Source organism: Blennius ocellaris (genome assembly GCF_963422515.1).
Source record: "Blennius ocellaris genome assembly, chromosome: 1".
Classification (NCBI taxonomy): Eukaryota; Metazoa; Chordata; class Actinopteri; order Blenniiformes; family Blenniidae; genus Blennius; species Blennius ocellaris.
Genome location: NC_137650.1, coordinates 30342211 through 30348391, shown reverse-complemented (window position 1 = coordinate 30348391; position 6181 = coordinate 30342211).

The following is a 6181-nucleotide window of genomic DNA, read 5'->3' as shown; positions in this document are numbered from 1 at the left end:
GCCTCTGCTCGACTCCCAGGCCCAGGAAAACATATTACCGGTGGCTTGGGGAGGCTCCAGCTGAACGATTTTGGCAGTCGATTGCAGAAGAAGTTCAGTTTTTATGCCTCTGTCTCCATGTAGAGGCCCAGAACAGACAGACCACCCACCCACTGAGCAACCCAGGCGCACATGCATACTTACAGTCTGGCAGAAGCAAACAGAGCGATGCAGTTCCAGCGTGGCGGCGTTTGAAATGTGTCGTAAAAATTAATTTATTTCCATTAACGTCTGCTGGGGTTGTTTCCTGCCGTTGGGCAAAGTCTCTCCAAAGCTCCTTAATATCAGTGGAGATATGAGGGAAAGAAGAGGGGGAGATAAAAAGTGTCAAACACATCATTCGTAATCATAATAACTTCTAATTAGAGGGCTGCTGAAAGAAAGAGGCGACCACACACGTCCACACACACGTCTTCTGCTTTTTTTGTGTGAAGGAGATTAGAGGCTTGTGTTTTTTAAATGTTTGAAAACAAGTGAATTAAGGAGGAGTGATCAGTTGTTTGTGGGTATAGTTTTTGTCTGGGAGTGATTTCTGTTATTAAATATGTCAGCAATGACTATACCCTAAATGTGAATTTCACTCCTTAGCAGTTTTACAGAGAAAGAGAGAAACAGATGGATATTTAATGACTTCTATCTTCTTGTTTTTGTAGTCTCCTGGTTGTCACTTCATAGTTAATGGTATTTTTTTTTCTTCTTCCTGTGTTTGTGTTGCGCTATTTCAGAATTAATGGTCACGATTAAAAGTGCACGGCCCCAAGTCACGACAGTGTTGGTCAAGTTAAGAAAAACAATGTTCACCAAAGCCAGACCGCATGGTACAATCTCACAAGACATTTCAAATCCCATACCACCGAGCATGCAGCAGATAACGTGGTCTCCGAGCTGTGCGCAGAAATAGCTCTCAAAGCGTCATGAGAGGTTATTTTCTCAGACTTGTCAAAACTCCTTCAAAAAACAAACAGCAGCTAAAAAGCAAAACGTATCAAACAATCTATTATGTGCTAAATCAGTTGAATTTTACCTTTTTTTAACATGATCGGAGCTCAAATTGATTATTACATTATGGGATAAAGTTCAAAATGGCTCAAAGAAGTGATGCTATAAAAGAAGACCACACACACACACACACACGTCAGACAGAGGACAGAGTGTACAGGTTGACTAAACTGCCCTGTGGCCTACTGAACTTCAGAAACGGCCCCCAAACAGATCAGACGATGAAGAGGAATTTAGTAGCATCACAGCTTAATGTCAGCAGGGTTCAACTGTTGATAACACTGCTGGGGATGTCACGGGTCCAAATCCCCCCCCCCCCCCCCACCACCACCACCACCACCACCACCACCCACCCCCAGGGTGCACAAAACGCAACCTTTCAAAATGACCTTGAAGAACTTTGGTCCATTACCGGCGACTGTGTGCTTTTGGTGACCGTCTGGGCCGGCAGAGGAAATGAAACTGCAAAAGGTAACTATATAAAGCAGAGCTTGGCTGTAGGACTTTACTGCACGTGTGGTGGAATTTCACCCACTTCTTTCATTAAAAACACAAAATCATTAATTTGCTTCACTTCTTTTTTTTCCTACATTTTGTTGTCCCTCCAGTGAGTGAATGTGGAACACAGGAAAGCGTGGCCCTCTAGTGGTGGCTTGAGTCGCTCATCACATAGTTCATGACGTCAGTGATATTTACACTCTGAAACCAACTGTGGGTTGAAATAAAGACAACCATAACAATTCAGAAAATAGCTTTACTGGTAGGATTGTCTTCTTTTTTTCTTTCTTTGTCTAATGTACAGTTCAAACAAAGGAAACACTGGAAATGGACTTTATTCTCACTTGTCTGGAGGCTCCAGATAGTGATCTGAATTTTAAAATGATTCACGTCATCACAATCGCATGTTTATCCAAAATAAGCAACAGGTTTTTCCTGAAGTGTTTCTTCTCTGTGATGCTTATAAAAGGCTGGAGCAACACTTTATTTATCCCAGAGGGAGAAATATAAACAGATAACGGATCCAAACCACGGCCTCCCCCAACGGACAGCGTTTGAAGTCCTCGACTATGTTTCCCCCAACAGAGTCTCGAACTATCTTCCAAAGCAGTTTTGCTCTCCCGAGAAAGCTTTTGTTTAGACCTTCCCAAACGAAAAGACAGAGGGTATTTACAAACAGCACACAAAGACAAATAAATGCCACGTCAAACAACAGCCAACTACATTTGACAGGTGTATAAGTTATACAGAGGTCACCAAACTTCACTGCTCAATTTCTTAGTAAAGCTTTAAAGACAATGTAAAGTAAAGTTGTGTTGGGTTGTGTTGGTTTTGAGGATGCTTCTGTTACACACAGACAAGTTGACGGTTCAGTACAATGTGTCGAATCAGAATATGTGATTTCTCCACAACCAGTGATGAATGCAGCAGAAACGTCACATTTTCAGAGGATATGTGAGGAAAGCGCTCTATTGCTCTATTTTAATGTTTGCAGATTTCATAATGCAACTATGTAAAGTGTCTTTGAGTATTTTGAAAAGCAATATACAAATGAAATGTATTATTATAATAATTCTTATTATATTGTGTTGCTCACAATTGGATGTGTTTTGGTTTTTTTTTTTTTTAAATGAAGCGTGCGAGTCATTACATGTACATATTGCCTAAGATTGCACCAACACTCATGGTTTTACATGTTTATTTTGTCCTTGATACGTTTATCATAATAATTTTACATAGGACATTCAGTTCTGAGGTAGAGTCAATAAATGAAAAAAAAAATAGTACCTTGTTAATTAAAGTTAGTGTTTTTGGTTTAACTTACCTGAACCAGGATCCAACTGAGGCCTGTAGGTTTCTTCTGTCAAATCTGTTCACAGTTCACATTGTTAACTCTAAATATTCTACATTCATCAGGGGAGAAAGTTTGATGTCTATGTCTATGAAAGTTAGCAAGTGTCTATTTAGATGAACAATGCAAAGACATGTGGTTGAGCTGTTCGGCTACTTTAGCCTGCAGGTATGGGCCGCACAGTCCAGGGTTGCCAGATCTGACAGCCCAGATACACAAAAAATCCCACTCACCCCATTTAAAAAAAAAGAAAAGAAAAGAAAAGAAAAGAAAAGAAAAGAAAAGAAAAGAAAAGAAAAGAAAAGAAAAGAAAAGAAAAGAAAAGAAAAGAAATCTAGCGGGCAAAGTCACACATATACACATTTTTCATAATCAACCCCTACAGTCTTTTTTTTTTTTTTTTTTTTAATCTTGGAATTGGAATCTCTTGGAATTTAAAAAAGAAACAAAAAAATTACTCTTTAGAACTTGTTTTCTTTTCTTTCATTGTTCTGTTTTTATTTACTCATATTACTAGTTGTGATCTCAAAATGTGTTTTTTTCCCAGAACTGCACATTCTATAAAATTACTTAATAAAATGATCACGCCTCTGAATAACACCAATTATTATTACTGAGGATGTCACGTAGTGCAGATGAATTGAGGATATGTGGAGGTGACGCAGCTTTCTGGTGATGTTTTTACCTTCTTTCCATATAAAGACAAACATTTTGTTATTGTTTTTTCTGGAATAGTTTCTACGCATTTTTTTGCAACCTTTTTTTCTCTACATATCCAATCTGGCAACACGGCACCTGTAAAGGTAAAGAGATGAAAATAACTTTCAAATCCAGGTGTACTCAAAAAGAAGAAAAAAAAACGAAGTTGAACAGAGAGGTATTATATTTATTTGTCTATGGGCTTCAGCTGCAGGTAAATATGTGTTCAATCTTAGCAGTATACTCCGCTACCACTGGAAAATCAATTATTCATACATTTGTTTTGTATTTTATTCTCTGCAATTTCAAATCAAGCGGACGGAGGAAAATATAGAGCAACCTAAAAGTAAGTAAGAAACTAAAAAGCGGTTTTATCCCATGTTCAGATTTCTGAGTTCTTCTGATGATCACAACATGTGTAAATGTCAATATAGAGAAAGTTTGACCGAAACCGGGCTTATATCGACAATGATATGTTTTTATACCGACTTTAACTTAGAATATCTTAACGTTATTGGAACAAACTAAAATGGAATAATTATAGGAGCGGCTGTGCTGCAGTCTTTTCAACACTAGATGGCACTATCGACTCTAATCTGCTCCAGGAATCGTCACACGTAGTTTATTCTACACCAGGGACACATGGCAGAATTATTTCTAATCCTGCTTGATATTCATTCAGATATTTTTTTAAAGTATGTTACGAGCTTCTTGGTAGTCTATGCTCTGCTTAACTGGACAGGCTTAAGTCAAGTCAAGTAAAGTATGTTAAATGTTTTTTTTGACACTGTTTCAATCAACATCTTGAACTTCTGAGCATTTTTTGTCTGATAATTGTGATCCAAACTGTAATATTTCAACATATGAAGAAGTGTAAATGATACAAGATAGAACTATAAAGAAAAATGTTAGATTTAAAACAAGAAACAACAACAAAAAAAAAACATGCATGGTCCTTTGTCTCTTCATATTGACTGAATGATCTTTGGTCAGTGACAACTGCTGTTTTAAAGATAATGAAATGAAGTTCCAGCAATAAGCAGAGACAAATGAAGGAGATCATGTCAGTGAACTGCAAGAAAAAAGGAAGAGAGAGCAGGAACTCTTTTCAAATGTCTTCTTTGTCAGTAGAGTGACTCTTTCCTCTCATCGGAGCAAGGAGTGTCTGTTTGACCTTTCTCCTGTCAAGAGTATGTTTCCGTGAAGGTCACCTCACAGCTGGAGGACCACCCCCCCCCCCCAGTTCAAGACTGTGTCGAGTATGCATGTTCTCCCTGTGCACACCAGGGTTTTCTCTGGTTTGTGACTCCAAATTGCCTCCAGGTGGTCAAGAAAATAAAAGGATGCTCAACATGTGTCTGACATAGACAAGAGATTGATGCGTGTAATTACAGTTTAAACACACAAGATGTCAGTACAACATTATAATATCCACATAATAACATATCGGGCCAAGAAGAAATATCAAATGTGTTGGAAAAAGGCCGTGAAAGAAATCTCAACAGGAGAAGGTGACCACCTCCATCCTCAGAATCCTCTCGATGCTCTTTGCCAAATCCCGACAAGGTGTCCCTCGGTGGTTTGACGAGATGGTGGATCAGATGCTGCTGGCAGTGCTCCTGTTCTGCTGAGGCAGGCAGAGTACAGGAAGTGGCAAACATCCCACCAGGCACTGAACAGAGAAAAAGCAATGTGGCAGAATGAATAGCTTCCATCGTATTTTAAAGAGCTGCATTAATGACAATGGCGGTTGTTGGAAATGGCACAGGTCTCTTTGCACATCAATAAACTCCTACTCATGGTGATAAGCCAGTTTCTTAATATATTCTCATATTGAAAACACAAGGTTTTTATGGCCGAAAGTATCTCATCGATGCAGAGCAACACCACAAATGTGAGGCTTGTGGTGTAATGCTACTGTTTGACTCGTGGGAAATGCTGTGAGACTGTCTCCATGATCATTTGAAGGCCACATGAATCATTTATACAGGCATATGATCTTGTTTTTAATACGGTTGTCTTCTACTCTCATGCATAACACAGCTGCTGCAACTGTAATGTTTTATTTGTTTCCTTTCTTCCCGGAACAAAATGTTCCAGAATTAGATGGAAAGATCAATACGGTGTATATTTTCTATTCTTTGGCAACAAAACATGTCTGAAAGTGATCAATGCTGCCTCATCACAACACATATCTGTGTTGTCATGACAAATCCATCCATTCTGCTTTATCTTATTTATTTAGTGACTGCATGCGCAACATGCCAGACAACAAAATGTAGCTTTGCACTGGCAATTGTTTAGTCAGGAGATCCCCTTGAATTTATGAAACATTATTATTATTTTGGCATTTAATACATTTAAATATTCATACACACGCGCATCAAAAAAGATGTACACCATTAAAAATGTATATCGTATGAAAATATATTGATACAAACAATAGAAAATCTATGTTTAATTGGATCCACACATACATACATACATACATACATACATACATACATACATACATACATACATATCTCATATATCTAATTAACTTGCCTGAAAAGGGGTAGGAAGAAGAAAACTTATCAAATCCTACCCCTTCTC